The 21,346-nt window shown below is 41.0% G+C and overlaps 1 protein-coding gene across 2 annotated transcripts in view; it reads right to left on the bottom strand.

Annotated features, from left to right (window-relative positions):
• The window catches only part of efna5b (ephrin-A5b), a 179,195-nt gene that overhangs the window by 12,519 nt on the left and 145,330 nt on the right, over positions 1 to 21,346 (bottom strand). Inside the window, exon 6 of one of the 2 annotated variants that reach the window (XR_009673133.1) lies at positions 18,710 to 18,722. The exons of the other annotated variant lie outside the window; for it this stretch is intronic. The gene's annotated coding sequence lies outside the window, so the exon portion shown is untranslated. Of the gene's footprint in view, positions 1 to 18,709; positions 18,723 to 21,346 lie in introns of those variants that run through there. 2 annotated transcript variants of the gene reach the window in all.

The raw sequence follows: 21,346 nt of genomic DNA, 5'->3' as shown, positions 1-21,346 counted from the left end.
GTATTGTACTGTCCAGACCTATTCATACATATCAAGGTAGGTTGACATTTCACCATTGTCTTTCACACTAGCTTAGCTCGCTTTACAATAGATCTGCAGTATTTTAGCATTTTTCAGCTTTAGCTTTTAAGAGTCATATTGCAAGAGTGGAGTGGAGAATACGATGACAGCATTGATTTCCATTTCAAGGAAATGGAAGGATGTGCCACATTTTACACATAAATATAGCAGAAGTCAAGTGTATCCTCTGTAAATATCTCTCTGAGTCATGACTGTCTTCAATGAGGGAGAATCACCAGCTGTACTGTTGTCCGGCGTATAAAGCTGTTTTAGTCTATAGGACTAGAGAAAAGAAGGATAACATAGCTGGCTCACCCAAGTGTCTTTAGATCATGGTCATTCCATCTCAATTTATGTGCAATATGATGCTATGAGTTAACTAAATTGTGCTAACATTAGCATGCTAACACAACAATACAGGCACCAGGCAATTGCAACTTGAGCAAAGGACAATTTTGTCTGTTGCTTGGGCTTAATGGTGCTTCATTATGGTGCAGTCTAATTCATAACTCCTTCTTGAGAGCGGTTGGAGGTGTGCTGCTGGAGGAGAGCGGATGCTTCAGTACGGCACAATATCTTTCAATAACTTTAAATATCTTTTTTTTTTAAATCTCATAAGTGGGCTTCAGCCTATTTTCTGGTATGGCCAATATACTAGTATAAAATGCTGAGACATGACTGCAAGTGTGGTGGAATTTCTGTAGTTATTTAGATTATAATGTACAGATGTCACTAGGTTTATTCACTGTTCTCTAATGTCAGTCAGACCTGACAGAGTTCAGCTGTTATTAGAACACCAAGTACAACTTAGAGAGTGTCAACTGTTCTTCCTGATATCTGCAAGGATGTTTGGTAGACTTATTGTCTGCTCCAGTGTTATAGACGTCACAGTTTAGTCTAGGTGGGTCAATGTGACATGACCCTGATAATGATAATGTCTTTTTGGATATATGCGATGCCTTTCGAGAAGTTCGGCAGATGTGATTGAGCAAGACACGAGTACAGAAGTGTGATGTTGAATCATGTCTCCTCGACGAGTATTCATCTGATGTATAAACTTTCATCAATGTAAGCCGTCTGAGACAACTTGAGAAGAAGACTTGAGTCTTATTGTATGGATTCAAGTCTTAGTAATTTCTTCAACAGCAAGCTTAGCCTCCACCATGAGATTCAAGATACGCCCCCATTCATTCTGTATTGCAAGTGGTTTGTCACTGGGTTACATAGTGACACGGGCCAGGTCACTTTTTAACAGTTCTCCCTCATTAGGTCATTAGGTCATAATCATGCATTTAAAGAAAGTGGTTTTATACTGTTAAGTAGGTGAAACTTGTTGAGAGCCGGTTTGATTGAACGACTCCTACAGACAACAAGTGACCAGCTGAGCTGGGTGCTGTGCGAAGGCAAATTCGTCGAGGGCTGTGTGGGTCCGTTCATCACAACTATCAACGTTACCAAAGGCTGAGAACGCAACAATCGTACCAGTAGCGAGCAGGGTTGCAAACTCTGCATGGTGAAAACAGATGGTAATAAAAAGTTCTGCACAGCCGCACAGAAACTGTACTTTGTGGACTTTGCTGAACTCAACAGAAATTGTCATGCAGAAAAATAGTTAAAACCTCTTTTCACTCAGGGGAACCCCCCAAAATAGTCTGCGAAATTATACACCTGTGTGACTTATACTTCGGATTTCACAGTAAGTCTGAGACACAGAGTTACAAAAAGTTGTCTCTGGGTTGGGAAGTGTTTTTAAAATAACAATAAGCATATAAGAAGAGTTGCTGTCACTGAGGAGATCTACCTTAAAAAGCCATTAAAAATATGATCATGTTTATTTATTGTGATATGTAACTAGAATGTCTTGATAATATTTATTGTGCATGTACAAATGAGCACATGTGTATATGTGTTTCTGTGCATGTGTGTGGGTTTTTAGCCACTCTCACTCACACACAGTTAAATTGTAAGACCATAGATGTGGGCCAGGGGTGAGGGAGCTTTAGCTGTTTGCTTAAGCCTTGACTTTATTGGGTGGCAGGAGTTGCCTCCCCTTTTCACACCATTAATCTTCTGGAAGGTTTCTTCCTTCTGAGATCCTGTTCTCACAATTCTGATCTAAATTTATTCTCAGGAACATTTTCTGTGCCTGTGTTCTTGGCGAGCAGCAAGGTGTATTGGGAGCTTTCTCAGAAAAAAATGCTCTCAACACTTTTTTTTTTTAAACTAAGTAAACAAGGCAATGAACTGTAATAGCCTTTAATGAGTCATACCGTATGCTTGAATAGTTTCCACAGTACCCAAGGACTATTATGCAAAGGGATTTCAAGTAATAATTATGAAAAACTGTCTATTTTGCTACTTTAAATCAAGAATCCACAGACACATGGGAAGTCATGTTTTTTACATTACTGCCTAAGGAAACAGTGCCTGGGTTGGATAAACAGGAGAAAAACTGTGTACTTATATATGCAGCGATAAACCATGGCTGACCATAAAGAACAGACAAATTGCCCCCAGTGCAAGCTTAGTGCAGGAGACAGCAGTGCGGTGGAAAGTCTGAGGATAATCAGAGTTGTAACAATTGACTCTTACAAAGACGTGTTCCAATGTTGTTACTTGGGATGTGCACAATTAGCTGACTTTAAGATTAAGTCGTCACCCATGACACCAGAATCACTTATCAGTTAAACTAATCATTCATATTTTTATGAATTCAGGCCTGAAATGCTGGTTGAATGTTGTGTGTCAGTTATAATGCATCTGCTGTAGTTCAAGTTAATGGGCTCACCCTGCTCTACTACCCCGATGTAAAGCAGCATAGTGAATGGATGGCAACTCGTAGTGTGGAGCAGTTTAGCAATATTTTGCTCTAGAAATGGAAATGAGTTATAAGTCGGGTTTGTCAGGTTAAACTGGTAAATAACCCCTCTGCAGGAGTAATGCGTAACAAGCATATCTGTGGACTAACATTCATGATTAATGTGCACTGTCTTCATTCAATAGTTCATTTAAAAAAAATGAGCATAAACACTTTTAATGATTATGATAGGAGTCCATTAAATGAAGTAAACTCTGAACTCTTAACCTATTAAATGAAAAGCAGCTAGCACTGCTCTCCAACTGTATTCTCACTCATATCAGTGGAAAAATCTATACAGAAGCATGACTTTAATTTGACAGAGGCTGTGCTCAGCCAAATGTATGCCTCCTGCGCATCTCTTAGCATTCAGCATAATTATTACACGAGTGCCTCGTCGTCAGCGAAACAATGACCCCATTGTTTACCTTAACCTCCAATTTAAGTCGGAAATGTTTCTGGCTGACCACATTGTGTGTGTGCATCCGTCCAAGCAGATGTATGCATTTTTATGTGTTGCACGGTGCTATTAGCATATCTCCTGACAATATTAGCACACTGAAACTGTTTAGAAACTTTAGGGTATGTCTAAGGTCTGGCATTAAGGTCTGATTTATCATAGTTGGAGTCCCTTTATCAGATGCAGTTCTAGTAAAGTGAGAGTATTCAATCATTAGAAAAACTCTCCTCAGAGTTGTTTGTACCTGTGAAAAGAGAAGACAAGACTACAAAAATGTGTCTCGACACCAAAGATGCTAGAGCGGTAGAGCTGGATGAGTGTGTGAGGGAGGATATGAACAGTCTGGCACTGACTGTGCTCACAGCGTCACGTCGAGGTGTCTGCTTGATAACAGATCAGATCTGCAGCAGAAAAATACAATTTGCCGGAATAGCTCAGCAAACAGTGCTGAGGAGAAAATGTGTAAGAAGAACAATAGGTGGAGGAACCCTGTTTGTGAAAATAGAGAGCACTACTGTGTTCTCTTCAAAGAAATGTCCTTTTCATTAAATAAGTTATTTAGAAGAAACCAGATAATGGCTGTTTAAAGTCACCTGCTTGTTTTATTTTGTTGAGAGCACAATAGATGAAGGGGTTCACAGTTATATCAGGTTGATCTGTGGTGCATTTTACAGCCTGTTGTCTGTATTTCTTATTGCCATGTGTTTTATGATGAGTTAACTTGTGTTAAACTCCTTTTCCTCCCTCTCTAAACATTGAACAGGATCACCCCTTGTTTGGGCTTAAAGAGGGCATGATGTTTAAATATGAAAGATTCTGTTGTTTAGTCTATCGGGTGGAGTAGGTTGATTTGATTAAACAGGAATGGGATCATTAAAATTACCTCATTTTTTCTGAACTCATTTCATGCGTTGAAATTTCCCGAACAATCTTTTGTCTGTTATTTACAACATGGGAGGAATATGCAGGTTTATCCGGATAACTGCAACATGTGAAAGCACTAACGGAGGCATTCTGGAGTCAATCCATCCCTGAAGGTTTTTATTCAGTTGGTGATCATGAAATTTCCATCAGCTCTAAACTTGATAACTTAAGATAAGATATGTCTCAACTTCAGATACTGTTGAAAGACTAGGATGGACTGGTAAATGGTCAATGGGCTCGAGCTTGTATAGCACTTTTCTAGTCTTCGGACTAATCAAAACACTTTTATACCGCAGGTAACACCTACCCATTCATACACATTGTATGTATACGCTGCTGACGAAGCAGCGGGAGCAACGCAGGGTTAAGTGTCTTGCCCTAGGACACATTGGACACACATCGGCTGGGGACCGAACCCTCAACCTTCGCCAACTTGAGTTGCCTTAAGAGTTGGAATTTATCTCTCAAGCCCAGCAAGTCCTTTGGGCTTAACACACTTTAAGTATCAACAAACGATGACTTCACTGGAAGTTGTTCCCCTCCTATAATTTTTGTAAATACTGCCTTTAATCAATATGAAGAATAATTTTAATTTGATCAAACAAAAGTGTTTTCTTTTGCTATGACATGAGAGTGTCATCAGCAAAGAGTGTAACCAACAAACTTACAACAATATGTTGCGTATTTTCCATTTCTTGCCATTTTCACCTGGATTGAAGCTACTGTGACGACAAATTATACCCTACACACAATTTCGATGTCTCCATCAACTAATTTGGGGAAAACGTTGCCAACATTGGGATCTTCTATCTGTGCTGGTGCTGCCTTTGGTTTTTTGTTGTTTTGCCTCAAACAAACTTGCACTTGAGTACACTAAAGGCCACATGCTGAATCATTCTGTTTGCCTAAGCTCCTCATTGAATAGATGAAATGTTTATGGCAGAGATAGGATTTCTTAGACAGCAAACCAGACACTATTTAAAGTTTAATGGGTTGGTGATTGCACCGTGACCCACTCACCTCCTTCCTGTCCACACACCAGGGAAAGTCCTGTAGCCTGAATACTTTTTGAGCTCCAGAGAATATTCTGGCCTCCGACAAGGCATAACCCCTGTATTTCCATTTGATGCCTAATTCATTTGTAGATGATCTAAATTATTTCAGAACCTTTGGAATTCAAACCTTCAACCCCTAGTTGTTGGCAGAATGTTTCATTCTTTTCGTTTCATTTTTCATTAGGTGCTGAGAGCAAGGTGACAGAAGTTTTAATTTCATTAAGTTTTTTTTTATTGCTTGAGATTTTATCCAGTAAAAATGATACATTTCCCAGATTGAAAAAATATATTGACACTGCTATTGTTACTTATTCACAAGACAGTGGAATTATTGAAAAAATTATGGAGGCTACAGTCTTCACACACTGTTCACAGGTTTGGACTTCTAATCCTCACGCTGCTTGGTGCATGTCATCTCCACTCTCTATCCCCATGTTTCCTGTCAATCTATAACTTTTCAATACAAATAAAGGCCAAACTAAAAATCTTAAAAATGGAAAAAAGTTACCAAAAAAACTGTAGGCATTAGTTGTTGAATATTGTCTTAAGCATTCCACCCCTGAGCATGGATCCACTTTTGGTCTGAAGTCAGTTGGTTCGCAGGTGTAAATTGCCATGTACTGCTCAATCCGTACAACATATGGTACACCTTTTCTCTTCATGGACTCTGATTTGGGTACTAAAAGTGCAACATTTAAAACACGCCAGTGTCTGTCAGTGACAGTTTTTGTGGTCAGCTGGTGTCCAGAGTTGGGTGGTTATGGTTAACTTTGAGGGGAAGTTGTGCCACTACCAACAAATACAACGTTTAGATTTTTAACACTTAATGAAGATAATAATTCCCTCATTGCATCTGCATCCACTGTAGTTAACACAGACATCATTTGTGGGCGGTGGACGGTGAGAGTTGTCACAATTGGTATTGCCATATTTACTGGAGGCAGAACACAACCCTGCAGAACTCCCGGGCTCAAAAAGTAAACTGTATGGAAGTATAGTTGGGTAAAGATGCCCAGAAGATCTTTGGACTTTAAACTCCATCCAAAGGACTCTTTTCTAATGCAAGACTGTTTATGCAGGCTTAAGTTTAGTGTAAAAAGAAAACTTGACCAGGCTTTGACTAGAAAATCAGAATGGTTGAGTTATGAAAAACAAAACGTTAACTAATCAGACAACATCAGACTGCAATTTTTTACACTTCAGCACTGGCTTAATTTTTCAACCCCAGAGGTTGCTGCAGTCATAAACAGACTGTTTTATAATGTGACCTAGGAAATATTCTCCTTCTCACTGTCGGTCAAACTGTAGCTGTACACACAGGATAAACTGTATGCTTCATTTATTTATTTATACGTGTATGCTGCCTAATGTTCATAGGGTTGTCTTGTGCAGTGTAGCTGTCTTGATCTTGTTGGCTACAAAATTGCCCCCACCTAATAAACTGTGATCAGAAAAGTTTCCATCATGGGCATTTAAGCTTCTGGCCTCAAGATCACATCCCAATACGACTATAAGGCTTCTGTTTTTCTTGAGTCATGCAAAGTTTCCAGCAATTAATCAAGAACATGTTTAACTTCTATAAATTAAAGATAGCTACAGTCTAGAGGTCAGTTTTGCAGATATCTGTCGTGTTTACATATATGACAAAACTTTGATATTTGCTCTAAATCCATATGCTTGCAATGTCAGCTGAGCATCGATAAAACCATGTAGTATGAAATATATCAAACTGCTGGATGGTTAAGCTTTAATGTATAGCCTCAAGGACATGCACTAGTCATGTGCAAACACCATCACACCTCTTTGGTATGGATTGCACTCTGAGGATCTCCAATCTGTGCACTGGTCTATTAGTATTGACCCTGAGTGTAGAAAACAAGAGCCCTCATATGGAATATTGATGCCAGTGAGGCGGTGTACAGGATGATTTGTACTGCACATGCTTCCTCATTGATTGTTTATTACAGCTGCACACTATGAAAAAAGGCTCCATCCATCAACCAGCAGTAATGAGTTTTTACATGCAGACTCAATTCAGGGTCCGGGCATCTCAAATGGGCTGTCTCTGGAAAAAAAGACAAAGATTGAGCAGCAATCATAGCTTATTATGTGACTGCACTAGAGGACTGGAGGGAAAATGAGGTTGATGCTGGATGCTGGTTGGGAGGAGGGAAGGAGGGAAGGAGGGGGTGACCAGTATTTGGTGCACCCAGGGACCTTGGCTTTGAGCTACCGTCTAGCCTTTCTCAACCTACAGGGCAAGCATTGGATCAATGATGGCGCTTTATCACGACGTGGCAAAGACTAATGTGCTTCTGTGAAAATGCAGACAGCAATCCTGGTGTGAGCTATGCATGTACACTAATGAGCTGTGCTGGCGCATGTTGTCGTGGTGATTACCATCTCTTCTGGGCATTGATCCCAGCGGGGTAAAATCAGGATGGAAAAAGGGGAAGGCGAACAGCGACGATGACAACAACAGCAGTGGAGCAGCGTGGGACATCACACCAAGTTCAAGGTCCTTTCGAAGTGTTCTCTCAACTATGGAGCCCAGTGTGAACCTTCATTTAAATTACAGCAGCATATTTGGTTTTCCATTGGATGAATGTAAATCCAAGCATGGAAATGGGAATTATCCACAGCTGCTTTTGCTCTGAGAGTTTTGGCTGCTGCCTCTTAGCGGGAATCCAAAGATGGGTTATGTCCTGACAGCTAATGATAACAAAGCAGAGTGCCCCTTGGCCCCCTCAGGACCCACTCTACAGCCAGATGTGTTTTGACTGAGCTAATGAAAATTAGTCAGGTAAATCTGATACATCAGACTTGACGTCTATAGGACCTGTTTGTATTGTAGGTCTCAATCCATCCATTGATTCTCCATTAAAGTGGATACACTGCCCGCACGGATCAATAACCCCAACACAAATAAGAAACAGCATCATTTTTATTGATGAGGAGCTACTCGGACTTTATAGTCAAGCTCTCAATACACACTTGGAGGGAGGTTCGTCTAGATCAAATTGTGTGTACTTGTGGTTTTGATGTGCCATTTCTTAAATATACAAGCAAGACTTCAAGGGATTAGAAGGTTCCCAAATGATATCTGATGCAATTATGGCGAAGCTTTCAAGATGAAATAGGAAAAGATAAAACTCTAATCATCTCTGTGGGGAGACGCTTGTTGGAGCAACAATGAGAGCTAGCATACGTAAGAGGAATATGAGTATATGGGGGAGAAAAGAAAATCACAGAAAATCCTAATTTACAGCTTAGAAACACAGCTGGAGAGAAATTTGTGTCTAGGATCCTCCTGTTTCCATGCAGGAACTTGCTGTTTATCCTTCTTTCTCTCTTTACAATTCAAAATGTAAGCTGTAAAACCAAGACAGCAAAGAAACTCGATTTTCTTGGTGTGTATTGTATACATTGAGAGCGACTTGGAGAGTAAGAAGGCAGAGCTGCTGAATCAAATGAGCTTTGCATGTTTTGCTGCCGAGACACAACAGGCCCGTTGTATAAAAGTCTGTCATTTGCAATCTGGTCGATCTGCAATGAATAGCCCGTTCCGCAGGGCTGCCTCCCGAGAATGGGAGCTCATGCAGCTCCCGAGCCTAAAACAACAGAGAAGAATCTCTCATATTGTATCTCTGGGTATAAATTTACATTTCTAATTTCTCTGGCGTTTAGCAAGGCAGCCCCACAGGCCAATACAGATGTCCCTGGCAATGACCTAACTCTTCATTAATATGTATGCTGACAACCAACCAAAAAGAATAATAAAATTGCTCCTCTCCAGTTACACTTTCTCTGAGCTCCCCGAGCACCAGGGAGACCGAGAAGCTGTCCAAGTGCACATCACCAATTCCCCTCTCCTCTCATCTCCTTCTTCTTCTCCCCCTCCCATCTGGCCCGAGAGGGGTGGTCGGCTCTTATTAAGAGACATTTACAGAGGATCTTTTACCCGCCTCTCCTTTAATGTGATTGTTTAAGTATCAGAGCTCACATCATACCACGTCAGAGAGGAAACCTCTTTTGTCAGAGACGAGGAAACAGTGATGTGATTGTTTTGGTGGTTTTTCTTTTCTCCTTGGTCACATCTTAGACAAGTTAACCTCTTTAATTAAGAGTACTTAGCTGTGTGGGCCCGGATGGGGCAGGAAGCGATTGTTGAGACCCTGCCAAGCTGGATCGGGTTTCTCGGTGGCCCATGCCTCTAGCCAAGGCTGAATGGGAGGCTGGCTTGTCAGCAGATGCTGTGCTCAGGGATCAGTGTCTCTCTGTTGGGTTACAAGCTCTTTTCCTCAAGACAAGAGAGAGAGGGGGGGGGACAGAGGACGGGTAAGGGGTGTAGTGGCGAAACAAGGATGAAGGGGAAACTTGTATTGTGAGATATGTGCTCTGATGTTGGAAACTGAATACTTGGCGTAGGCTGTCAGTTTGTTTCTGGCCCAGTGAGCATGTCAGCACAGCATTGTCCTCTGTGGGGATATCATCAGTAGCAGTGCAGTATATCAAAATCTTCTTTAGAACACGACACAAGCCAGTCACTTTGCAAGAGAGGGTGGATTTGCCCTAAATGCTGCAGCAGGAGAACACAGTGTCAGTGCTACTTACATGTACTCTGGGACCAAATCAAAGGAAAACAAACTCTGTTAGACAAATTACATGGTTAGGTTTAGCGTCGCGGCCTACTGTAGCTAATATGTGTTGATTTGATCGCGCTTACATGCCTGTCAAAAAATAAATATGAATGTCTTGCCTCCATTAAAGATGTGTGGAGCTGTTTAGATTTTTTCATCTCACATAAGTCCCGTGTAATGAATCACAGTTCTGAGTCCTCAGTTCCGGCAATAATAAGATCCAGCCTGCTTGGTAATTTCATCCAGCGTCTAACCCTAAATGAATACATACGTCATGTGGTTTATATACTGTATCTGTATTAGTTTCTCCAGAGCTCCGACAGAGACGCCTTTAATTTCAGTTTTTGATATCCTAAGTATGCTTTCTGCCTGCGGTGACATGGAATGTTCTGCAGGGACAACCCCATAATCCACATGTTTATTGGTCTGCGAGACGGCTGCAAAACTTTCCAGCGTAGAAAGAGACATCATGATACGGTTACAGCCAAGGGAAGTCAACATCTCTAATGTTACGGCACAAAACTCTGTGACAGAATCCTGTCGTAAACGTTATCGGCTTTTGGATTGTGTGCGGTTCAAAACGTACGATCAAACGATATGCTTACATCAGCCCTTACAGTAGGTTCACTATTATAATCAGTCGTAATCAAACAACCTTTATTTGCATAGCGGCAATTCATAACAAAAGTCATTTCAAGACACTTCACATAAAGAGCAGGTCTAGACTGTACTCTTTGTTATATGATCTACAAAGAAAAACCCAACATGAATCCATCATGAGCACTAAGCAACATCTAGCAAAGTTACAGTGGTGAGAAAAACGTCCTTCGAACAGGCTGATACCTCGAGCAGAACCAGACTCATGTTGAACAGCCATCTGCTGCGACTGTGTTGGGGTTGAGCGGGGATAGAGAGAGATACAGGAAGAGAGAAACTGATAAATACAAACAGTGCAACAACAGCAGCAACAATGACTATAATATAGAAACATTGCCAGTAATAAAGGTAACAGCAAGTGTAGAATGAGCTGTACGGCAAAGTATTAATGTATGAACTGAAAAGGAGAGATGAAGGCTTATTCAGCTTAAACATCAGAAATCAAATAAACTTATAATAAATCAAATATTGACAATAAAATCTCCTGATCAACGTTTTGATTTCTCTTTCATCATAAAGCCAACATTTGAGCAGAAACTCAAATCTTACCTAAGTGTGTTTTTCCAATATTTACTTAAGAAATTCATTACACTTTGTATAAGCCACATTCACCTGACAAGTCCAGATAAACATCTTATTGAAAGAAAAAAAAAAAAAAGATCAGTAAAGTATCTGCCAGCGCAGCAAACTCATTTTACTTAATATGTGTCTTTAAATGAGATGTTCTCATTTAGATTTATGTCTCATTTCAAGACACTTACATACAATTTATTTGTATTGATTTTATTTTATTTTTTAAAGATTTTTTGTGCCTTTAATGCAGAGATAGGACAGGGGATAGAGTTGGAAATCAAGAGAGAGTGGGTAATGACATGCAGGAAAGGAGCCACAGGCTGGATTCGAACCTGGGCAGCCCGCTTGGAGGAATAGCCTCCATATATTGGGCACGCACACTAACCACTGTGCCACTAGCACCCCATTATTTTCTGCATATATTCTAACTTATAAAAAGGCTATTCAGGCCCTATTTTCTTACTTTTTGAATTTTTAAAAAAGTTCTTTTTTTTAATGTTTTTTTTTTTTCAACCTTTGTTGGAGAGACAGAGGTGGTTTTCTGTTTAGTGTGTGTGTGTGTGTGTGTGTGTGTGTGTGTGTGTGTGTGTGTGTGTGTGTGTGTGCGCGTGTGTGTGTTTGTGTGAGTGCATGTGTGCGCGTGTGCTTGTGTGCGTGTTTGTCTGAGCGTGTGTGTGTGTGTGTGTGTGTGTGTGTGTGTGTGTGTGTGTGTGAGTGTGTTGCTCCTGACTCCCAGGTGCCCTGGATTGACAATGTGCCTTGTCCATTATCTCCTTAATGGGGACTTCTTCTTTACCTTAGCACACTGTGAACTGAAGCTGACTAACCTCTTAGTGTATCAGTGTACTCAAACACACCCATATAGAGTTTCCCTGTCATGAACTAACACATACACACCGGGGTCTACAAGAGTTCAAAGTTCTTGGGTGTCCTAAGGGACAAACCGGAGTGAAAGGATAGACTTATTTTGGTCTAAATGACTTCGAATGGCTTTAAAATTACACCCTGCGACGTCTAGACTCTTTGAAAAATTCACCATAATGCCTGTATGGTAATAACATCCATTAAAATGAGGCGTGTGTTTCCTATGAAACCACCATATCTTTAACTTTTAAGGCTAAATAGTGTTTGGGGGGGGCGTTTAAAATGTGCACCTGCAGATGTCACCTAAATGCTTCCTGTACAACATTTTTCAGCATTCTGAGGGGAGACTACAAATGAAATGGAGGGCTGTGTGTAATTGGCTATTCTCTTTGATCCGCGATCAATCTCTACCATATGAGCTGTGGTTTTTGGTTGAAGGGAAAATTGAGAGGGATGGCAACCTCATTTCCCAAGTTTACCACAGGGTTCAAGCGACTATAGCCTGTGGTCAGTGCCTTCTTGTATTTTCTCCTTATGTCAGTCTGCTACCTTCTACTTCCTCTCCTCCTCCTCCTCTGTTCTCTGTACTCTCTCATGAATAGTGACCCTGCAGGTCCATTGAAGTATTCACCTTTCAACCCTCCAAGCTAAAGGTGGCGGCCTCGCTCATATCGCTCAGATTAACAACTAACCACATCCAACGTGACGCACATGTTCACACTCCTCAGTGAGCTCCTCTTTCGTACTCCATACCTGCTCTGGATTTGTATTCATTTACAACAGCGTGACCTAAGGGTAAGGAGCGAGGATAAAATCAAAGGCATGCGTTTTTATTTTATTTTAAGATCTCTGAACTCAAAACAGACCCTCCATTGTTTCAGAGTTGAGCCCCTTCGATCCAACATGCGCAGAGATATTTTTTGCATCTTGAGATGTTTAATGGCAGTGTCAACAGCAGCGGCAGCAAGCAGCTCAATTGAAATGGAAAAGTACTCTGAAATCAGAAAAGGGGCTCTGGCTGTAGCTGCCTGTGAAAGCACTCAGGCTCATCTGGAGCTGTGGGCTGCAGCGCATGCAGGGGAATTTAAACCCCACCTGTAACTCATTATACCCCGAGCTCTGCACTGTGCACCATCCACATTTTGATCTTTCGCCATTTCATCTGAAATAAGTTCCATGAAAAAGAGCAACAGCGGATTCGGGGCGTTAGTGTGTTAGGCCGGGGCGGCCGACACAGCTGCCTGAGCCGACTCACCCCCCCACCCACCCCCCCCCACCCCCTCTTGACGGCCCCCTGACTGTGGAAGATTAGAGACAGATTGCAGCCCCGGACTCTGCTGGCCTCGCTGGATTGAGAATGTGACTAGGAACATTCAGCGTCACGTCTGCAGACTTGGTTCTGATTTTGTGTTTATTTTACAGTAAAATCAAAGGAGAGAAACCATGACGCAGCAGCGGGTTGATATTTTACGTTGTATTATTATTTTGGCATCGTTCAGGAGGATAGAAGTCGCATTTGGCTGCTGACACTCAAATTTAATTTTTTTAAATGTCAAACAAATGCATTGTACCTCCGTGCTGCTGGTTTAAAACAGAACTGTTTAGACATTTATACTTTTCATAATGAAGTGCAATGTCTGCCAATTACACTTAAATCAGCTCATATAACAAAGTAATAAAAAAAGCTGCAATAAAGACAAATGACATGTTAACAATGCTATTGCATCATTCAGTGTTTGGTGAGAATAAGCAACTTACAAACAAAATCAAGGATCAAGTATCCTCTTTCATTACCATTTTGTGTTTTTCCAACATACTTTGTAATTGCATTTCATGGATATATTCTGAGCCCCCCCCCTGCAGTAGGGGGTTTCAGGTTTGGCTCTGTTTGTGTGACAGCTATAATGCTCAAAACTTGGCATTCCTGCTGTCTGGGCCGAATTCCAGAAAGACAAAAAAAAAAAATAATGCTCAGAAATGTTCACCGTTGATGCCTCATTCTCCCATTCAGACACAACATTAACAAGCGAGCTGTTGCTGCAGACTCAGATGGATTGGGTTAAAAAAATGTGCCATACAAATATTATTGTTGTATAAAGCATTTAATGGCTGCTGATAGTGTTTTGCTGAGCGTACTGGCACACAGGATTCTGGTTGAGTCAGGTATGTTTAGCTCTCAGTATATTCCTCACTTTGGGGCAAATTGCCTCCTTTTTTATTTTATGGAAAACGTTCTCTCTGCAACAACCGGCTGACAAAGTAGCAATTTGCCACTAAGATGGTGCTGCTTTGGTATTTTTGTTTCCCTCATCAGCACAATTAGGACCATTTATTTCTTCCAGCTTCTGCTAACCAGCCCTTTTCCTTTGGAGAGCCAATTCTATCTTAGAAGGCTGTGCTATTTAGTCAGGTTTAATAATACGCAGAGCACAAACCAATTTGTAATTTATTTTCTTTTGCTGGAAAGATCACTGCAGAATTACTGGTAAACAATACTCATGCAGGGTTGGAACATTTTACCGGAGAGCATAAACACTTAAGTTTTGTAATAGTTTTTTTTTAACATATTTGTATAAATCCCAAGGTGACATTCAGGTTCTACACTTTGTTATTGAGAGACATCCTTCTAACACACACAGGCCTGATCGACACACATGCACAAACAGGACCTGTGGACATGCATTAGTGGAGAGATGTCAGAGTGAGGGCGCTGCTCCACAGGCTGTTAGGGGTTTGGTGCCTTGCTCAAGGGCACCGCTGCAGTACTTGAGAAGTGACCCTGCACCTCTTCAGCAACCAGACCAACCTCCATACTTTGGTCCGCATCAGGACCCTCCAGTCTCCAACCAAAGTCCCTGCAGACTGAGCTTCTGTGTTAGCAATGTGGATGGTATCATCCATTCAAAAACAAATTAATGCAATGAATACATGGACACATTTCTTAGCATGCATGTTTAGCAGGTATTCTTTGATATGATTGTTATATTATTCCATTTTGTAGTTTTGAGATGAAATGCTCTGCAAAGTAAAGACGTGTTCAGCAGTAACCACACATCAGAGAGCTGAAAGCAGTAAAACCTTGAGTTTAAAAGGGATAAAGCACCTGAAACACATTACAACTGACACAGACAATAATTTACCTAGCAACTAAGATAACTAAAAATACAAGTCACATAATCATTTGAAGGTGTCCGGAGTCTTTTTTTATTGACAAAGGTTTAGCAAAAATCTCACTCCCTTTGATTTCTAATGTGACCAAATCACCTCTTAAGAGTCTTTATTCAAGTATTCTTCACTTTTTTCCCCCAAGACGTCCTTAGAAAATTACCAGATTACAATGTAAAGGTGGATTATCTATGATGCATATTTATGACGGTCTAAATACTAACTTTCATTTTTGGCATCGTGGCCCAATTAGAGAGCATTCACTTTCATTTGCAGGGTAAATAAAGAAGTTGTACATACTTTATACTGCATGGGCAGAGAGGATGGCAGGTGTTTGGTTTCTTACAGGAAGGTTTCCATGTGTCGTTCTGACCTTGGGCTCATTTCCCTGTTGGCACACCCCTGCAGCACACAGGAGCCCTCTGTGAGATGACTCATGCCTGACCTGCACACGCACAGGACATGGATTGGTAGGAAAACATCCCTCCATTCATTATGATCTGACTGTACGTTTTATTTCAAATTCAATCTTTGGACAGCAAACTTGGACCAAATTGGAGGACTTTCTGGATTGTTTAGTATCAACTTTATACCAAAAACAAACCCCCTTTGGATAAGATTCATGCTCTTTCATTTTTTTATCTGTATCTAACTCAAACATTATGGTTAACTCTGTTTCAAGACGAGATGCAGCTGATTGAAATACAGTGCAGGAACATTTCTCCAGTGTGCATGCTTCTTTCTATAGTCTCTTCATTTGTATTAAACACCTGGCCAGTACTTTGTATGTGCTGACACGCCCTCGCTGCTGAAAATCAAAATGAAACAAACATGCCAGTGTTCCCTTCAGACACCTTGTGCGAGCGTCTTTCCGAGGCAGCAGACGGTCTGAATGAACTCCCTGTGGAGTTTCCAGAAGGGGAGTCCGGCTCAGCGAGGCCAGGTGATCTTACCTGCCGACAGATGATAGCCGCATTGTTCTCTCTGACTGCTCCGTTTGAAAAGTCCTCTGGATTCAATCGCGAATGCCCCCGCTGCTTTGATACAGTTGCCTGGATACCAAGTCCACCTGGACTAGCATATGGTCGCAGCATGCCGCTCTTCATGTGAGACAGCCGCTCAGCCAAAAATCACTCTTTTTCTTCCCTCTCTCTCTCGCTCCTGCCTTCCTTCTCTCTCTCTCTCTCTCTCTCTCTCTTTACTTTTTGTTGATATCTTACTTTTTTATCCCACTGGAACCTATTTTCCTGTGTGAAATACCAAGATTATACTACATCAACATATTTTCAAAGGTATAGACGAAACAAATTGAAATGAATCTCAACCCCCAGCCCAGCACTGATCCACCTCAAACTGCGTCTGAGGTCTTAATTCTGTCACTGATGAGGTTGGCCTGCAGCTCTAATCACTTCTGCAGATACTCTGTGAATAGACATGTGCCGGGCTGGCTGCTCTTCTGAACGCAGCCTGTGGAAGTTACAGTGACAGGCGGAGACGTCGCTGTACAGAGTAATTATACAGCAGATGATGGATGGGTCATAGCTAGAGACTGACAGGAGGGATATGGAGTAAGGTTACGTTGCACGGCCCCTCAGAGAGCGGCTTAAAAAGACGCACAGAATCAGAAAACTGAGATGAAAATCATTAGATGTTGTGCAGGCTGTCGGTGGGGGGAGAAGACGTGGAGCAGACAGAGACTGCGTGGGCCCCCGGGAGGAGTTTCATCTCAGAACAATAAGCAGCAGAGTCACAGGAGAATGCATATCAATTCCTCTGACTGACGCTGTGATGTAGATAACAGCTTGTGTCTGGATATGACAGAGTGCTTTATGTAACTCTATAAAAAGTGCTTTTTATAGACTCTGGACAATGTACTTGTTGAGTCATAATAAATGCAGGACAAGGAAGTAAATCATAGAAATTGAAAATCCTTTCAATTTAAGCAGAAAACGACAGAATCCGCCAGTTATAGGCCAAAAACTAGTGTGAAACAGTGTGGAGCTGGAGCGCTATCATCAAATATGAATGGAAACAAAAAGCACATTCAGACGCCAGCTGTTCTATCAAAAGCTCATGTACTGTTTTTCAGATAATTTCTCCTTCATGTAAAGTGAATGAGCTCATTTAGTTCTGAACAAGTTGCACAAATGACTGAGAAACAACGTCAGGGGTTTATGGGACTTCAAAGACATCTTCAAACACTGCCATCTTTCTCTTTGAGCAGTCTTGTTTAATTTCAGAACAGCCTTTTTTTAAGGGGGCGCACACTCAAGTTATTTCTCCATCCTCAATAGCTTAATGTGGTGATAATGAAGAAGGAGTAATAAAACAATTATGATGATTCGATGATGTGTTGCATTGTTCTGTGTGCTTTCTTTGCTGAATAGAATTCTCCATATGAGGCTAAATTTGACTTTTGACTTGTGTCTTTTGATCTTGCTTTTTTTTTTCTTAACAAGATTTCTGAAACACAGACACACACACACATTGTTTTGAAGTGAATTAAGAAAAAACACACAATGACTTGACACACATACTCAACTCTGCGCTGAGTTTGTGAGTGTCGCTGCAGGGAGTGACGAGGGATGAGGTCAGAGGTCAGCCTTGCATATGGTGATCTCTGCCGATGGCTCAGGTTGGACAACAGATGCAAACACCTGCAGCTACAACACACTCACCTCTGTCAAGGCTCGTGTAGACACAACCTCGCTCACTGATTAAATCACGGGGGAAAAAATATGCTTGGATTAGAAACAAGAGAAGATTAAATTAGCCAAGGAGCCACATTCCTTGGCTCTAAATACTGGAATAAAAAGATCATAGAAAAATGAAAATGTAAGAAAAAAAGCCGTCATCAAAACATTCAAGAAAAAAGTGTCAGCATGGCTCATCAGTAATGACCAGAAACAATTGTTCTAAATCTTTATTGTGCCTTGAATGCACTGTAAGGTCCTCAAAGAGAAAAATTTCTCCGCTCTGACCTTTTTCAAAATGAACAATTTTAGAGAAAAGTAGTCCAAAACTGTTCAATAATTCAGAGCTTAGAGTGACAATTTATTTAACATTCCCTCTGTTATTACTTGATTTCCTTCTGTAGTTTTTCTCAGTGTTTCTTTATAATCCTCCCAACATTTGTCTTTGTGCGGTTGCAGCACGCCAAGCAGCCGGAATGAATAAAACATGACTCGGGTGCATCGTTTAGCCGATTCCGCATCAAATCTGCTCCGTGCTCGCCTTGAATAATGTAGATAGGTCCCATCCAAAAGGTCATTGGATATTACCTTTCATTTTGAGCTTTAATGTGTTTTCTCCAAACAGGTGGTATCTATTGCAAGCAATGTAAAGTCAGCAGGCTTCTGCAGAGGCACCCAGGCAGAACTGAATGAAGAGAGACGGTAGAATCCAGTGCCCTGTGTGAGATCAGGATTTGTTGCGGAATCAGAATCATCAAATTGGCTAAATTGTTACTTTAAACATCTGTATCGGCCTTGATTTTCGCAATCAGTGCATCACTGGGTATAAATCTGTGTTGATTTGAGGTAACTAATTTATTCATTTGGTATTTTTAAGAATAACTTCCCACTCTTCGATTTGGCAGCTTTCAAAGATTCAAAAAACGTTATTGTCTATCACATATAGTGACAGAAAATAACCTTTGGTTGAGGCTCAGTAACATAAAAAAATAAAATAAGACTCATATATTAAAAAGTTCCATAAATAGGTAACAACACAAGAGTTGGGCACCCTGATCCCCCGATCTTGGGGATCTTTTTCTAAGATATTTAGAACAACCTTTTTAAAGTATTTGTCTTAATAGCTTGTAATTTTAGATATGTACCTCCTTAAAAAACAACTGATGTTTGAAAAGTCAGCAGGCTTCTCCAGAGCCGCCCAGCTGAACAAAACTAAGGTTTGCTGAATATCTGTGCACAGTGACTGTTGGCTTTGTTTTCTTGTGTCATAAAACAACACTTTGAAAGTGAGTTTAATTTGGATATGAAGCATTAAGACTCAATGATCTCAATGTTTCCATAATCAACACAAACAATGATTACACTACAAGTTTCCCTTCAGTGCGGTTCCTCCTTCATGTTCAGCACTCATCACTTTTTCCTCTGAACTGCTCCAAGCAACAGATCTCATCAATAAAAGTATCATAAAAGGATTATTTAACAGTTACGTCTAAATAACTCTCGTCACTCTTACTTATTCCAGATAATGGGTCCCAGTGTGCCGTGTCAGCTCATTGAACTTCTTGCCGCATGTGCCAACGACACCGCTCTCATTGCACTGAATTAAACAATCATCTCTAAAATCATAACGGGACGCAATTAGTTAATTACACAAGCAAGAGCAATTAGGAGGTGAGGAAAACAAAGCGTCGTGACTGGAAACAGCCGAGGGAGTTCTCCTCCTGTCAACACTGATTAATTCTGCCAATCGCTAAACTTATTTGTCCCACAGAGAACAGCGCCAGTGACAGCTCACGTGTCACTTACGATTTGTGTCGCATCCAACCAGAGATGATATGTGATGATATTGACGGGTCCTCTTGGCGGTGGCGAGAGGCAGGGGGTCGTTAAGTAAAGTGATTTCTGGTCAAATGGAAATGCACCTTTTCGGTTTCCTGTACCAGCTGTTCTTGGGTAAAAGAGGACGCTCTCGACATCTTCACCAGCAGGTGTTTGACAGGTAATTTGCTGCTAATTTATTTGCCGCTCTAAATCATGTGACAGATTTGGGCCCTGTCTGGATCTCAGGGTCACAGTTCAACCTGGACATCCTGTAAAAGTGTCACTGAAGCAGATTGGTTTGACGGTCTCCACTGAGCGGGGTAAGAATAGCTGGAGGAGAATGAGAAAAAGAGAGAGAGGGCAGGAGAGAGGGAGAGGAGTAGATGTAGTCAGGAAGGACAGAAAGAGAGACGGGTAAGAGCGCCAGAGCAGAGAGATCGCTCATGGGCAAATTCACGCCTGCCCGAGGCTTCCAGACAGAGCTTGGAGGAAATGTGTAAAAAAAATGCATTTTGTAGCCAGAGCTGTGAAAGAAGTGGACAGCCATTTCTCTCAGGTTTAGCAGTGAAAAAACAGCACTTATGAACCTCCAAACAACCTGCTTAGAAATACCTTTTTTTGATGTGAAAGTAGAAAAACATGCAACAGTCAACATGGTGCTGTTTAAACATACAGTATGTCCAATGTACCACATGCACACGGCCACCATTTTCCTCTGACATCATGTTCAGAGTGGGAAGCTAAAATGCTGTTATCAAAAGGACTTGTTGTGTCCTCATCTTTCAAACCTTATAAATAAATATAATCTGACAAATCCTTATCACTTCAGATCTGTAGAATTAAACGGCTAAAGAAAAGCCAATGGATCATGAAAACTTGAAGTGACATTGTTCCATTCCAGTCAAATCTTCTGTTAGACTAAAGCTAACATTAGCATTAAGCCAAATGTTTGTTAATATTATAGTTAGCCAGAAATGTACGTAGGCCTATAATTTAGTAAGAAAATAGTAAAATTCTAGGTAACACACAAGTTAGCTTAAAAGTTGGGATGTAAAAAAACCTCCAGATATAATTAAAAGTCGATAAAATGACCGGCAATTCAAATCGATGCGAATTCAATGCAATACTTCTTTTTTAACCAGCAGAGGGGGCTCTTGGCTTTTCTGGTTTGATGTTAGTAGCTGAGGGAGAGAGACATACAGACACGGCAGAAGCGAATGAAGAAGGCACCGTCGTCTTTCAGCATGATGTCGGAGGAAAATGGCCACCTTGAGGATAAGGAGAATGAGTATTATTAATACAACACTAAGCTCCACTTGTTTCAACCTCCTCACTCCTTTAGCAATCACCTTTGAGATCCACACACACATATTTTAATTAGATTTGATGTGTCCATTTTTCTGCTTCCCCCCTCAAATTCCAATAGGAGCCCACAGTATTAAACTGTTTCAGGTAATTGAAAAGGATGTGATTAAACCCGCGTAATATCAGAGACCGGGCCTCTGAAGGAAGTTTGCCTTCCCAGCCACTTAACGGTCTTTCTATTGATCGTTTTTTTGACTAATGCCGATCGATCT

Source organism: Labrus mixtus, chromosome 5 (genome assembly GCF_963584025.1).
Source record: "Labrus mixtus chromosome 5, fLabMix1.1, whole genome shotgun sequence".
In the NCBI taxonomy this organism is placed as follows: Eukaryota; Metazoa; Chordata; class Actinopteri; order Labriformes; family Labridae; genus Labrus; species Labrus mixtus.
Note: the sequence above shows the minus strand (reverse complement) of the source record. Positions and strands in the feature narration are given on the sequence as shown.